This window comes from Macaca thibetana, chromosome 3 (assembly GCF_024542745.1).
Source record: "Macaca thibetana thibetana isolate TM-01 chromosome 3, ASM2454274v1, whole genome shotgun sequence".
Taxonomy (NCBI): Eukaryota; Metazoa; Chordata; class Mammalia; order Primates; family Cercopithecidae; genus Macaca; species Macaca thibetana.
Window position 1 is genome coordinate 9,086,214 of NC_065580.1, and position 15,347 is coordinate 9,101,560.

At 43.1% G+C, this 15,347-nt stretch overlaps 1 protein-coding gene and 1 long non-coding RNA gene across 2 annotated transcripts in view; one reads left to right on the plus strand and one right to left on the minus strand.

Annotated features, from left to right (window-relative positions):
• LOC126951650 (uncharacterized) overlaps window positions 1-14,730 on the plus strand; it is a 19,337-nt gene extending 4,607 nt beyond the window's left edge. The window contains exons 2-4 of the long non-coding RNA XR_007724567.1: window positions 337-425; window positions 2,730-2,848; window positions 14,288-14,730. This is a non-coding gene — a long non-coding RNA (uncharacterized LOC126951650). The remainder of the gene's footprint in view (window positions 1-336; window positions 426-2,729; window positions 2,849-14,287) is intronic.
• Window positions 1-15,347, minus strand: part of ZNF775 (zinc finger protein 775) — a 153,796-nt gene that overhangs the window by 76,619 nt on the left and 61,830 nt on the right. The window lies entirely within an intron of this gene.

Consider the following 15,347-nt stretch of genomic DNA (forward strand, 5'->3'; position numbering starts at 1 on the left):
AATGAGCCCAGAAAATGACTTTTAAAATAAACCCCTAAGGGAGTGAAATGCATCAGAATCACACGATATATGTAAGCTTTTGAAAAACACTGATCTAAAGCAAACTTTTGGGCTCACAGGCCCCCTAGAAGAATCTTGAAAAACTCTGTACATTTTTTTGTTTGTTTTGTTGTTGTTGTTGTTGAGATGGAGTCTCATTCTGTCACCCAGGCTGGAGTGCAGTGGTGCGATCTTGGCTCCCCGGGTTCAAGCGATTCTTCTGCCTTAGCCTCCTGAGTAGCTGGGACTACAGCTCCGTGCCACCACGCCTGGCTAATTTTCGTATTTTTCGTACAGACGGGGTTTCACCATATTGGCCAGGCTGGTCTTGAACTCCTGACCTTGTGATCCGCCTGCCTCGGCCTCCCAAAGTGCTGGGATTACAGGTATGAGCCACCACACCTGGCAACTCTGTACATTTTAAAGTTGGCATCTTTATTAGTTTTCCAGGACTACAGTAAGAAAATACCACAAACGGGATAGCCTAAAAAACAGAAAGGTATTGTCTCTTGGCTCTGGAGGGTAGAAGTCTGAAATCAAGGTGGTGTACTCTCTCTGAAAGCGCCAGGAAAGAATCTGTTCCATGTGGTTGTCTTAGCTTGTGGTGCTCCCAGAAATCCCTCGTGTCTTTTGGCAGAGATAAGACCACTCCATAATGATCTCTGAGCACAGACAAAACAAGAACATTATCCAAACCACAGGAAACCTCCCTATCCTGGCTGATACAAATGACTACTGCTTTTCACCATCATAGCTTTAGCCTCACTCTATTCTTCACGTCTTCTCCATAAGAATTAACTAAAAAATACACAATTATAGAATTGCCCCTACTTCCCGACATCATCCCATTGAGAGGAAATCCCCATTTTCTCGCACCCTCCCCCAAATCTACTAAAACAAGCTCTGTCCTATAGAAAGTCCTTTTTAACACCCTCTTGTGAGACACCCCGTAGTTCCTCTTGGTTTACTTTCTTCCTCCTTGCAAGGAGCCAATAAACCCAACCCCATTCAACTGCAGATGTATTCTTGGTGGTCATAGATTTAAAGAGAAAAGTCATAATCCATTTCCTCAGCTACTGAAATGGATTCAACAACACTCAATATCCATCTGGATAATAACTAGATTGTAGTGAAATAGAAATAGATGTTTCTTAGCATGATCAAATATATCCACCTCAACCTGAAAGGTAGTATAATGCTTACATGGAAAACATGAAATGTATTCCTGTTGAATTCAAGAATAAGAGAATCACATATACTATTACTGTTATCATTTAACATTGTTCTGGTGGTTTTAGTCTACACCAGTAGTTAAGAGAGAGAAATTAGAGGCTTATTAACTGGAAGATAAGAGGTAAAATTATCCTCATTTCAAGTGACTTGATTGCATAAATGAGAAACACAAGATAATTAACTGACAAAAATTACTAGAGCTAATAAAATAATTCAGTAAGGTGTCTGGCTTTAATATCGATAAATGGAAATTGAAAGCCATCATCTATGCAAACAACAACCAGTTAGAAAATGTAAAGGAAGGCCAGACGCAGTGGCCTACACCTGTAATCCCAGCACTTCGGGAGGCTGCCAAGGCAGGCAGATCACTTGAGCCCATAAGTTTGAGACCAGCCTGGCCAACATGGAGAAACCCTGTCTCTACTAAAAATACAAAAACTTAGCCAGGCATGATGGTGCACGCCTATAATCCTAGCTACTTGGGAGGCTGAGACACGAGAATCACTGCCAGAAGGCAGAGGTTGCAGTGAGCTGAGATCGTGCCATTGCACAACAGAAGGAAATTCATTAAATAAATAAATGAAGGAAGGAAGGAAAGACTCCAGCTGTTTACTAACAATAAAAAAGATTAAGCATCAAGGAAAAAGCTTAGCAGAAAATGCACAAAATCTATGTGAAAAAACCCAAACTTTTAAGCATCACTAAAGACAACAAAAAGAAGACCTGAATAAATGGAAAAGTGTATCACGTTCAGGGGCAGGAGGACTAAATATCTAAAAGATATCTGTTCTCCCTAAAATAGGCTACGTAATCCCAGGAAAAATTCCAACAGGAACTTTTAAGAACCAGATTCTCAGCCAGGCATGGTGGCTTATGCCTGTAATCCCAGCACTTTGGGAGGTGGAAGCGGGTGGATCACGAGGTCAAGAGATAGAGACCATCCTGGCCAACATGGTGAAACCCCTTCTCTACTAAAAATACAAAAATTAGCTGGGCATGATGGCACACACCTGTAGTCCCAGTACTCGGGAGGATGAGGCAGGAGAATCACTTGAACCCAGGAGACGGAGGTTGCAGTGAGCTGAGATCGAGCCACTGCACTCCAGCCTGGCAACAGAGTGAGACTCCGCCTCAAGAAAAGGAAAAAAAAAAAAAAAAAAAAAAAAGAACCAGATTCTAGAGCTCAGATGGAAAAATAAACAAGAATAGCTAGAAAAATTCAGATAAAGAATAGCGATGGCCGGGGGTTGGTAGGAACAAGCCCTGACACATATCAACATATATTTAAAGCTACTACAGTCGAAACACTGTGTATTTGTGCAATGTATTGACAGCCAGATTAATGGAATGGAATAAAAAGTCTAAAAACAGGCCCAGTGTATTGCATAAAGCAAGCATGGTACATCCACATGATGGAATATTAGGCATTTATTTTTGTTGTTTACTTTTTGAGACAGAGTTTCACTCTTGTTGCCCAGGCTGAAGTGCAATGGTGTGATCTCAGCTCACTGCAACCTCCACCTCCTAGGTTCAAGGGATTCTCCTGCCTCAGCCTCCTGAGTAGCTGAGATTACAGGTATGTGCCACCACGCCCAGCTAATTTTGTATTTTTAGTAGAGACAGGGTTTCTCCATGTTGGTCAGGCTGGTCTCGAACTCCTGACCTCAGGTGATCCACCCACCTCGGCCTCCCAAAGTGCTGGGATTACAGGCATGAACCACCACGCCCGGCCTATGCATTCATTTTTAAAAATAAGGAAACTGTGTACTGATATGGACTGACTTTTCAGGATACATCGTTAAGTGGAAAAAAAAAAAAGAGTATAGTCTTGGGAGTGTTTGTGTCTGTGTTTTAAAAAGGGGAGAATACATGCATGTATGAATATACATAAGCATGTATATGTTTACTTCTACATGCTAGAGTCTCTCTGGAAAAGACATACAAGAACTTGTAACAATGACCCAGGGAGGGGAACTGTTGTTGAGGGGCAAAGAGGGCATTTTTACTGTGAGCTAATTTGTACCTTTTGAATTTTATTTCATAGGAATGTCCTTCCTAATCAAAAACTGCAGTAAAATATGTTGAATGCTAATAACGAATTAGTATATAAAACGTACAACATATTTTCCTTATAATTTTTTACTCCTTCCATCCTGAGCATCTTTTCTGTATTTTTTGGCTATGTGCATATCCACTTTGGAAGTGCTGTTCAGTATTGGGTTGTCCTTTCCTGACTGATTTGTAGGCGTTGCTAGCATCTTCGGCTGCATATCCTCTGCCAGGTGTATGGATTGTAAAGATCCTCCCCAGCTGTAGCTTGCCGTTTCCGCCTTCATCGTGTGTTAGCAGGACAGAAGTTTATCATGATGACGTTCAATTTTAATGAATTTTGGTTTTAATGAAGTTCAGTTTGTCAGTCTTTTATAGTCATTGCTTTTTGTGTCCTTTTAGAGAAATCTTTGCCTACTTCATCACTTGTATGTATTTTAAAAATAATAATAAATATATATAATAATAACTAATAAATATTATTTTTAATAATAATAATATTATCTGTTGAAACAAGGTCTTGCTTTGTCACCCTGGCTGGAGTGCAGTGGTGTGATCACAGTTCACTGCAGCCTCGACCTCCTGGGTTCGAGCGAGCTGCTCGCCTCAGCCTTGCGAGTAGCTGGGACTATAGGTGTGCGCCACTGTGCCCAACTAACTTTTGTGGTTTTTTTTGTAGAGATGGGATTTTGCCATGTTGCTCAGGCTGGTCTTGGGCTCAAGGGATCCACCCACCTTAGCCTTCCCAAGTGCTGGGATTACAGGCATGAGCCACCAAGCCCAGCCTTAAACATTGTTTTTAAATAATAAAACATTTTAAACATCTAGAAAAGCACAAAAAATACTCTTTCAGATGCCCACAAAAAACACCTCAAAGAGTAACTATATGTTTGCCACATTTGCTTCAGACATCTCCCTGTCTTTTTCAAAGAAAAAATTGTGACATACCCAAAGCTCCATCGCCCCCACCCTATTTTCTTTCCCTATTTCCTTCTTCTGAGCCAATCAGTACCCTGAGGTAGAGGCTGATCACTCTCTTCTATAAGCCAGGGTTCTTTGGTGCAAACAATAGACATAACTCTACCTATTAATAGTTTAAGAAAAAATGCATTTTCTAAGGTGTATTAATAGTTCAAGAATCCTTGGCAGGGCTAGAGGAAGAGCTTCTAGGTTAAATCCAGGAACAAGGCTGACAACTATTCCATAAAACTGGTCACATAAAGTCACTGACCCCAGATACCTTTGGCTCCTGCCACAGTGACGGAGCTAACACTGCTGCCACTTACCCTAGGAGGCATGCATACAGCCACAGTGCCACATGAGCAAGCTGCCACCACCCCTACCACCACAGCTTAGCATGAGTGACCTGGGGACTAGACTACATGCAGAACCTCACTCGCCCTGGGGGGGCCATATGGCTCCAGTACTGTGCTTGCCAGAAGAGCTCCATCCTGTCCATGGCCTCTGCCTCGAGTTGCTCATTTCTGCCACTAATACTTACCCAGGTGCATCTTCTTCATAATCCCCAAGTGCCTTGCAAAAACTGGCTCCAAAGATTTCTGGGAAATGTTGTTTTTAGCTTTCTAGGCTCCAGGCAGGTCCCCAGGGAGCTGCCAAGAAGGCTCAGTGAGCCCTTCCAGTGTCTGTCAAATAATCCAGTATGTGTGTATCCATAACAACACACACACACACTCACTCTCTCTCTCTCTTTCTAGATAATGTAAACCAAAAATAAAATTCTAAGGCCCTTGAACCATCTGAATGCACACCTCCTCTTGGCCAGGGCATTCCAAAGTTAACCTGAAACACTGGTTCAGGCCATGATGGGAAGGGAGGGTTGGATATGCCTCACTGTATCCACCTCCCTTTTGGATTTCAGGAAGAGCTAATAGGAATTAACATCAACATAGACCTTAAGTCTGATAAGAAACATTTACAATCTATTCTGTGAAGCCTGCTACCTGGAGGCTTCATCTGCATGATAAAACCTTGGTCTCCACAATCCCTTATCATAACCCAGACATTTCTCTCTATTGATTCCAGGTCTTTGGATAATAACTTGACCCTTTCAACCGATTGCCAACGAGAAACTTTAAAATCTAACTATGACCTGGAACACCCTTACCCACCCCACCCAGCCCAACCCATTTCAAGTTGTCCCACCTTTCTGAACTGTCACATGTGTCCGTAAAGAAGACCACCTAAACAGGCTTTGTGTGAGCAGCAAGGCTGTTTATTCACTTGGGTGCAAGTGGGCTGAGTCTGAAAAGAGAGTCAGTGAAGGGAGGTAGGAGAGAGGCAGATTTATAGGACTTGGGTAGGCAGTGGAAAGTTACAGTTAAAGGTAGTTTTCTATTGTTAGCAGAGGAGGGGGTTACAAGGTGCCTGGTCGGGGGATCATAAGATTCATCATCCAGAAGAATGTCACAAGGTCAATTGATCAATTGGGGCAGGGCCAGAACAAGTCATAATGGTGGAATGTCTTAAGTTTGGTCAATCTGTTAAGGCAGGAGCTGGCTGTTTCACTTCTTTTGTGGTTTTTCAGCTACTCCAGACTTAGCTCCTGCAGGCCATCTGGACATATATGTGCAGGTCACAGGGGTTACAATGGCTGAGCTTTGGCTCAGAGGCCTGACATTCCTGTCTTTTTATGTATAAAATATAAAGTTATAAGAAAAGATAAAGAAAATACCATTTTTTCTGGGGATTATTGGGGTAGGGGTGATGTTTCTCAGGACTGCTTCAAGCATGACCAGGGACTGCGTGGACACCTTAAAGAAAATTTTATAATGAGTTAGTCCAGTAAGTTTCGGCTCTAGGGTGCGTTTCTATGTAGCTAACAAGGTGCCAGTTAGCACATTTTTGAGCTTGGAATTGCCCTAATAAAATAAGTTCTCTAAAAACAGTTATCAGGCATATTAGCTTTAATGTAGGTGGCGATGAGTTTTTAGGCCAGGGAAGGAATAATGTTTTACGTACCAAAGCTTTTTGTCCGCATTTTCTGTCATATGAGTGGGATTCCCTGTTGTTAAGCCAATGATCTATTATATTACCCTTTTCCCATAGGTATGAGCAGCGGTCTGAATGGAGAAGTTCAATAGCTTTTATTGCAGAGCCTATGCAGGAGAGATGATAAGTAAAATAATCTTTGTCTCCTGGATTAAGCTATGGAAGAATGAATTTTCCATGATCTAAGAACCACTTGCCCTGAGTTGGAAAAGACTGGTAGAGCAGGTTTTTAGAAGAAGAGTAGGTGAGAGTGATAAAGGAGAAAGAAAAATACTGGCGTTCTGGAGTGGGGGCTGGAATATTAGCAGGTATGGAGGCATTGGTTATTTCCTTGGCTGTTTTGTTGGCATAAGCATTTTCTTTAGCAATAAGATCAGTTGGTTTCTGGTGTCCTTTACAGTGAATGACCCCAGCCTTGGCTGGCAAGAGAGCAGCCTTAAGGAGGGCCTTTATTAGAGAGGCATTGATAATGGAAGAGCCTTGTGTGGTGAGAAAACCTCTTTTGGTCCAACAGGCAGCATGGTTATGGAGGATGTGGAAAGCATATTTGGAGTCAGTGTGAATGTTAATGTTCATTCCTTTGGTGAAAGAGAGTGCATAGGTTAAAGCAATCAGTTCAGCTTGTTGGGAAATAGTGGAGGGAGGAAGTGCAGCGGCCTTGATAATAGAGGTATGGGACATGACAGCATAACCAGCTTTAACTGGTGAGATTTGGCTGGGTTTAGAGGAACTGCCATCAATAAACCAAGTGTGGTCTGGGTTTGGGATTGGAAAAATAGAAATATGAGGAAAGGGGGAAGATGCTATGTATATTAGGGAGATACAGTCATGTGGCTCAGGACTTGTGCTGGGTGCTAAGTGAGAAGCTGGGTTGAAATCAGGCCCATGGGCAATAGTTGCTGTTGGGGTTTCAATAAAGAGTGAATAGAGCTGGAGGAGTCGAGGGGCAGACAGTAAGTGTGAAAGGTGTGAGGAGGATATTAATGCTTGAAGGTTGTGAGAACTGTAGAGGGTAAGTGGAGCATAGCTTGTGATTTTGAGGGCCTCTAGAAGTATTAAAGCAGTGGCTGCCACCACATGTGGACATGAGGGCCAGCCGAGAACTGTGAGGTCAAGTTGTTTGGATAGAAAGGCTATAGGTCGTGGGCCTGGCTCCTGTGTGAGAACTCCAGCAGCACAGCCTTGTATTTCAGCTGTGTGTAAGGAAAAAGGTTGAGATGAGTCAGGGAGTGCCAGTGTGGGAGCTGTTTCTAGGGCCTTTTTGAGAGAATGAAAAGAAGAATGGGGAAAGGACTTAGGGTCTATGGGATCAGTTAAGCGGTTTGGTTAGAATGGCAAAGCCTGGTACCCAGAGTTGGAAGTATCCAACAATGCCTAAGAAGGAAAGGAGTTGTTGTTTGGTGGTCAGGATAGGGGTCTGGGAGATTAACTGAATACGGTCTGCAGGAAGAGCATGTGTATGTTGATGGAGGATTATGCTGAGATATGTAACACTAGGGGAAGAAATTTGAGCCTTAGAAGGGGATACTCGGTACCCTTTTGAGTAGAGATGTTGAAGAAGTAGGATAGTGTTCTGCTGGGAAGATTGGTAAGAGGGGCTGCAAAGAAGAAAGTCATCAACATATTGAATAAGGTGGGAGGCAGACAGGCGGAAAGAAAGGAAGTCATGAGAGAGGGCCTGACCAAAGTAGTGTGGGCTGTCCTTGAAACCTTGGGATAGGACAGTCCAGGTGAGTTGCTGGGACTGGTGGGTGTCAGGGTCAGTTCAAGTAAAGGCGAAAAGAAGTTGGGAGGAGGGATGCAAGGGGATGGTAAAGAAGGCATCTTTGAGGTCGATAACAGAATAGTAAGTTGTGGAAGTGGGTATTGAAGAGAGGAGAGTATAGGGGTTTGGCACAACAGGATGGATGGGAAGGACAATTTGATTTATGAGGCAAAGGTCTTGGACTAGCTGGTAGGACTTGTTCGGTTTCTGGATGGGTAGGATACAGGAGTTGTAAGGAGAATTTGTAGGCTTTAAAGGCAAAGGTCTTGAATTAGCCAGCTTCTGAACGGGTAGGATAGGGGAGTTGTAAGGAGAGTCTGTAGGCTGTAAAAGGCCATGCTGTAACAGGCAAGTAATAATAGGCTTCATCCCTTTAAATCTTGCTGTGGGATGGGATACTGGTGTTGAGCAGGGTTAGGGTGATTAGGTTTTAATGGAATGGTAAGGGGTGCATGGTTGGTTGCCAGAGAAGGAGTAGAGGTGTCCCATACTTGTGGATTAAGGTGGGGAGACACAAAGGGAGGATGTAAAAGATGCCTTGAATTGGGCAAAAGGACAGCAATGAGGTGTGGCTGTAGCCCAGGAATAGTCAGGGAAGCAGATAATTTAGTTAAAATGTCTTGGCCTAATAAGGGAACTGGGCAGGTGGGGCTAACTAAAAAAGAGTGCATAAAAGAATGTTGTCTAAGTTGGCACCAGAGTGGGGGAGTTTTAAGAGTTTAGAAGGTTGGCCGTCAATACCCATAACAGTTATGGGGGCAAGGGAAACAGGCCCTTGAAAAGAAGGTAATGTGGAGTGGGTAACCCCTGTATCTATTAAAAAGGGGACGGACTTACCCTCCATTGTCAAAGTTACCTGAAGCTCGGCATCTGTGATGGTCCAGGGGGCTTTCTGAGGCAATCGGGCAGCATCAGTCTTCAGCCGCTAAGCCGAGATCTGGGAAGGAGTCAGCCAGAGAGCTTTGATCCAGAGAGCTTTGATCCACAGCCCTAGAAGTGGCTGTGATATGAGTTGGACAGTACGATTTCCAGTGGGATCCCGCACAGGTGGGACACAGCTTCGGAGGAATTCTGGGCTGCAGACATTTCTTGGCCCAGTGGCCAGTTTTGCGACACTTGAAGCAAGGTCCATGAGGAAGGCTTAAAGGAGTAGCTGGAGGCTGTCGTTTGGTTGTTCTGAAGTTTTTATGTGCTGAAGGCATGGCTGGGGTTTCTCTTACAGCAGAGGCAAGCAGTTGCAGCTCTGAAATACATTGCCGCTTGGCTGCCTCTTTATTGTTGAACACCTTGAAGACAAAGTTGATTAATTCCTGTTGTGGGGTTTGAGGGCCAGATTCCAATTTTTGAAGCCTTTTTCTAATGTCAGGAGCTGACTGGGTGATAAAATGCATATTGAGAATAAGACGGCCTTCTGGCCCTTCAGGGTCTAGGGCTGTAAAGCATCTGAGGGTACAAGGGTAGCCACCAAGCGGGTCAAGAACTGGGCTGGGTTTTTGTCTTTACCTTGGGTGGCTTCTTTAAGCTTGCCATCACTAACAGCTTTGTATGCTGCCTTTTTTAGCCCTTCAACTAGGCAAGAGACCATGTAATCTCGCCTAGCTATACCTGGGGAGCCTGTCTGGTATTCCCATCGGGGATCATCTCGGGGAACTGCCCTGATGCCTTCTTGGATATCTGGCACATGATGCCAGCAGGTGTCAGCATGAGATTGGGCTAGGGCATAAACTCTTTCCCGCTCATCTGGGGAGAGGGGAGAGATCAGGATGACATTTAAGTCATTCCAGGTTAAACTGCAGGACTGAGTCAAATATGGGAATTCCTATATATATTTAGCGGGGTCTGATGAGAAAGAGCCCAGATGCTGACTGATGTGGGAAGGGTCTGATAGAGAAAAAGGTACACGAACCCTTACTATGCCCTCAGCTCCAGCCACCTCTCTAAGAGGAAACTGTTGGGCAGGTGGGAGAGAGCTAGTCGTGGAATGAAACTGTAAGCCAGACTGAGTGTGAGGAGGGGAGGTGATAGAATAATTATAAGGTGTGGGAGCAGAGGCTGAGGAAGAATTGGGACTTGATTCAGCCTGTCGAGGAGTGGCCTGGGGAGGGGGAGAGAGGTCAGAGGGGTCTGCAGAAAAGGAGGATTCAGAGGACTCTGAGGTTGTGATAGAGACTGAAGAAACGGACAGGAGAGAAAGAAGAAAGAGTTGGGATGAGTCGCATTGGGAGCAGAGGCTAGGGAGGGAACGAAGTGTAAAAAATGCCTGGATGTAAGGCACCTCAGACCATTTGCCCATTTTTTGACAAAATTTATCCAGGTCTTGTAGGATAGAGAAATCGAAAGTGCCATTTTCTGGCCATTGGAACCATTGTCGAGTTTGTATTGGGGCCAAGCAGAGTTGCAGAAGAAAATAAGACTCTTAGGTTTTAGGTCAGGTGAGAGGTTAAGAGGTTTTAAGTTTTTAAGAACAGAGGCTAAGGGGAAAGAAGGAGGAATGGAGGCTGGAAGGTTGTCCATAGTAAAAAGGTAAGTTTAGAGAAAAGAGGGGGTAGAGACACAGAGAGAGGGGGAATGGTACTTGTCACCCAGGGGAGGTGGTACTTGCCACCAAGATGGAGGATCAAGGCATGTGTCCCCACAGTGATTAAACACCTCTGGAATGCAGGTGAATAATCCGCAATGATTAGACACCAAGGGAAGACTGTCTTCCTGAGTCCGTGACTGGCACTGGAGTTTGGGGTCCACAGATAAAACGTGTCTTCTCTGTCTCTACCAGAAAGGGAAAGGAAATGAAGGGAAGGGAGAGATTGAAGGGTAACGTGGAAATTGAAAGGAGAAAGAGGTTGAGGGATAGCGAGAGAGGTTGGAGAAGAGAATAAAAAGAGGCCACTTACCCGGTTTAAAATTGGTGAGGTGTTTTGTCTGGGATGGTCTGAGGACCCAAGGTTGTAAGTGGATTTTCTCATGGAGCAAAAAGCGGGAGGACAGGGGATTGATGCCCCCGATTGAGTCATGGCACCAAATGTCAAGTGCCTCCATGTGAAGAGACCACCTAACAGGCTTTGTGTGAGCAATAAAGCTTTTTGATCACCTGGGTGCAGGCAGACTGAGTCTGAAAAAGGAGTCAGCGAAGCGAGATGGGGAAGGGGTTGCTTTATAGGAGTTGGGTAGGTAATGGAAAATTACAGTAAAAGGTGGTTATTTATTGTTAGCAGAGGAGGGGGGTGCAAGGTACATGGTGGGGAGATTATAAGACTTATTGTCCAGAAGAATTTCACAAGGTCGGTTGATCAGTTAAGGTAGGGCAGGGACAAGTCACAGTGGTGGAATGTTGTAATGTTGGTTAATCAGTTAAGGCAGGAACTGGCTGTTTTACTTCTTTTGCGTTTTTTTGGCTGCCCCGGACTTCTTGGCTCCTCCAGGCCATCTGGATGTATATGTGCAGGTCACAGAAGTTACAATGGGTGAGCTTCGGCTCAGAGGCCTGACATGAACCAAATCAATGTACATCTTACATGTATTTGATTGATATTTCACGTCTCCCTAAAATGTATAAAACTAGGCTGTGCCCCACCCACATGATCTTAGGGTCTCCTGATGGCTGTGTCATGGGCCATGGTCACTCATACTTGACTCAGACTAAATCTTTTCAAATGTTTTACAGAGTTTGACTCTCCAGTGACAGTAATAAGGGTTAGAAATACACATATATGAAACAATCTATATATCATTTTATAACTGCTTTTTAAAAAAGCTAAGCATTATACTTTTAGTTTTTCCTATGTTGACATATGTAGTTCCAGTTAATCATTTTAATCATCTTATAGTATAATACTCCCTTGTATGAATAAACCAGTTTGTTATCCATCTCCCTATGAAGGATCCATTCAATTGTTTTCTTTTTTCTTTTTCTTTTTCTTTTTTTTTTTTTTTGCTACACAAATATCATTGTCTATGTCTTATCACACATATGTACAAGAAATTTTCTAGGATAGAAACCTAGAAGTGAAGCTGCTTGTCTTTGGGTCTGAGGTGTTCATCTTGGCGAGGTATTGCTAAATTGTTTTTCCAAACTGGTTGACTCCATTTGCACCCCTACTTACATTTCCCCCATCCTCCCCAGCCTTTTGTGCTAGCAGACATAACTTGCCCATCTGATGAGTGTGAAATGATGTCTCATTGTGACTTTAATGTGCATTTCTCTAATTACTAATGGGGCTAAGTATGTTTTTCACCTACTGATTGGCCACTCAAGTTTCCCTCCTTGTGAGTTGCTGGGAATATACATGCCAATGTTTCAATTGTATTTTTCAGATTAATTTGTCAGTGTTGTTTATATAATCTGGATGGCAATCTTTCATAAATATGTACCACAACAATCTTTTCCCTGCCTTATTTAGAAAATTATTCCCTTTTCTGATGTCAGGAAGTCATTCTCTTATGATTTAAACACTTTGACATATTGCTCTTTGGGGTTAGGTCTCTGACCTTCGTGAACTTTATTTCTGTGCATGATCTAAGGTAGGGTTGCAGTTCTTCTTTTGAAGTAAGGGTTCAGATTTGCCCACTTTTAAAACTTGGGCTTGTCATATTGTTGAAGTATGAGTTCTTCATATATTCAAGATACAAGTCTTTTGAAAGATACATGCATTACAAATAGTTTCTTCCAGTTTGTGGTTTGCTTTCCATTTTTTTTTAACAATGGTTTTGAAGAGCAGAAAGAGAAATGAGGCTGTCTGATTTTGCCCTCTCCCCCCACCTTCTCCTTCCTTCCCTTTTCCTGGCACTAGATTCACTAGGAGTAGGGGAATTTGTAGCCAAAAATATATAAAGAACTTCTATAAATCAATAGGGAAAAGACCAAAAAAAAAGTAATAGAAAAGCAAGCTAATGATTTGAGTAGGCAAATTAGAGAAGTGGAAACCGAAATGTCCAATAAACAGGTGGAGTCAAGCTTAGCAGCCATTAGGGAAATGCTAGTTAAACTACCAGCCAGGCGCTGTGGCTCATGCCTGTAATCCCAACACTTTGGGAGGCTGAGGTGGGCGGATCACGAGGTTGGGAGATAGAGACCATCCTGACCAACATGGTGAAACCCCATCTCTACTAAAAATACAAAAAAAAAAATTAGCTGGGCATGGTGGTGCACACCTGTAGTCCCAGCTACTCAGGAGGCTGAGGCAGAAGAATTGCTTGAACCCAGGAGGTGGAGGTTGCAGTGAGCTGAGATTGTGCCACTGCACTCCAGCCTGGCGACAGAGCAAGACTCTGGCTCAAAATAAATAAATAAAATAAAATAAAATAAAAATAAAATAAAATAAAACAAACTACCATTTCACACACATCATCTGACTGAAAACATTTAAGAAGATGAATAGCAAATGAAGTCCAGAAACTCACACAAGGTTGGTTGAGTGTAAACTGAAACAATCATTTTGGAGAGAAATTTGGCAATCTCTTGTAATGTTAAAAGCTCTTTGACTCCTAAATATATGTCCTAGAGAAATTCCAGCAAATGTGCACAAAGACATGTAAAAGATGCTTACTATTTGTTAATCTGGAAGTAACACAGGGGTCATTAATGGGGGGTAGAAAAAGAAAGTGTATATCACTAATGAACTAGATCTATATGTAACAGCACTGTATCAGTCAGATGTGTTGCAATAATGCTGCATAACAAAACACCCCAAAACTGACTTATAACAACAGGTATTTAATTTTGGCTAGTGTGTCTCTGCTTCAGCTGGGCTGTAGTAGTCTGTTTTCACAGTGGTGATAAAGACACATCTAAAACTGAGGGAAAAAAGAGATTTAACTGGACTTACAGTTCCACAAGGTTGAGGAGGCCTCAGAATCACGGCAGGAGGCAAAAGGCACTTCTTACATGGCAGCAGCAAGAGAAAAATGAAGAAGCAAAAGCAGAAACCCCTGATAAACCTATCAGATCTCTCGAGACTCATTCACTATCACATGAATAGCATGGGAAAGACTGGTCCCCATGATTCAATTACCTCCCCTTGGTCCCTCCCACAACACAGGGGAATTCTGGGAGATACAATTGAAGTTGAGATTTGGGTAGGGCCACAGCCAAACCATATCATGGGGTTTGGCCAGTCTAGCCTAGGATTGGCTCGACTTGGCTCAGGTCATTTTGTGATTAGTGTGCTCCTCACATTTCATCTTTTCTGGGCCCAGTAGGCCATTCAGAACATGTGTAAGCCAGCGACACTACAGGCAGCTCTGGGAGCCAGTTTATATACCAACTCCTGATGGTACATCCAGCCTGCTGCCCAGGAAGGAAGCCAGTGCTGGCAGCTGGAAGGCGCCTGGCATGTATGGGAGCATCAAGAGCATGGGGAGATGCACTGCAGTGGCCAGCACAGACCTCCAGTCTGTTATCACAGTCTCACTCTCTGTAATAAAAAGGTTAATAAGGTAATAAGGAGGTTACGTTGCTGTTTTAATTTGCTTTCCTTTACTAAATTATGTTTAACATCTCTTCATGCTCAAAAGTTTTTTGTATGTCTTCTTCTGTGAATTCTTTTGTGTCATTTGCTCATTTATCTACTTGTGTGGTTTTTGCCTTGAAGAAAATTTAAATTTTAATTTAGTTAAATGTATAAAGTTTTATCTTCATAGCCTCTGGATTTCTTTCTTTCTTCCCCTGAGATAGACCTTCCCTATTACATGATAATTTTAAAAATTCTCCAATGTTTTTTTCTAGTACATTTATAGTTTCCTTCCATTTTGTATTTGTTTTGCTGCTGGGACTCTGGACACTGTTAATTGCCCTACTCATCTCTTCCTTATGTATTTGGTTTGCTATGTTTATCATATTCATTTTTTTTTCTTCCAGTCAGTCTCGCTCTGTTGCCCAGGCCAGAATGCAGGAGCACAATCTCTGCCCACTGTAGCCTCAACCTCCTGGGCTCAAGTATTTCCCCTACTTCGCCTTCCTGAGTAGCTGGGACTACAGGCTCACACCTCTACACACACCCAGCTAATTTTTGTATTTTGAGTGGAGACAGGGTTTCACTATGACGCCCAGCCTGGTCTCGAACTCCTGGGCTCAAGGGATCCACCTGCCTTGGCCAACAGGTGTCAGATACTGTGTCTGGCTGTTTATCATATTCTTAATTCCTGATTGTAAAATTATTTCTGGACTCTTATTTTCTCCCCTTGAGTCATCTATATGTTCACGTGCCAGCCCCACTGCTTGCATTTCTGTAGCCTTGCAGATGGTATCTTTATCTTA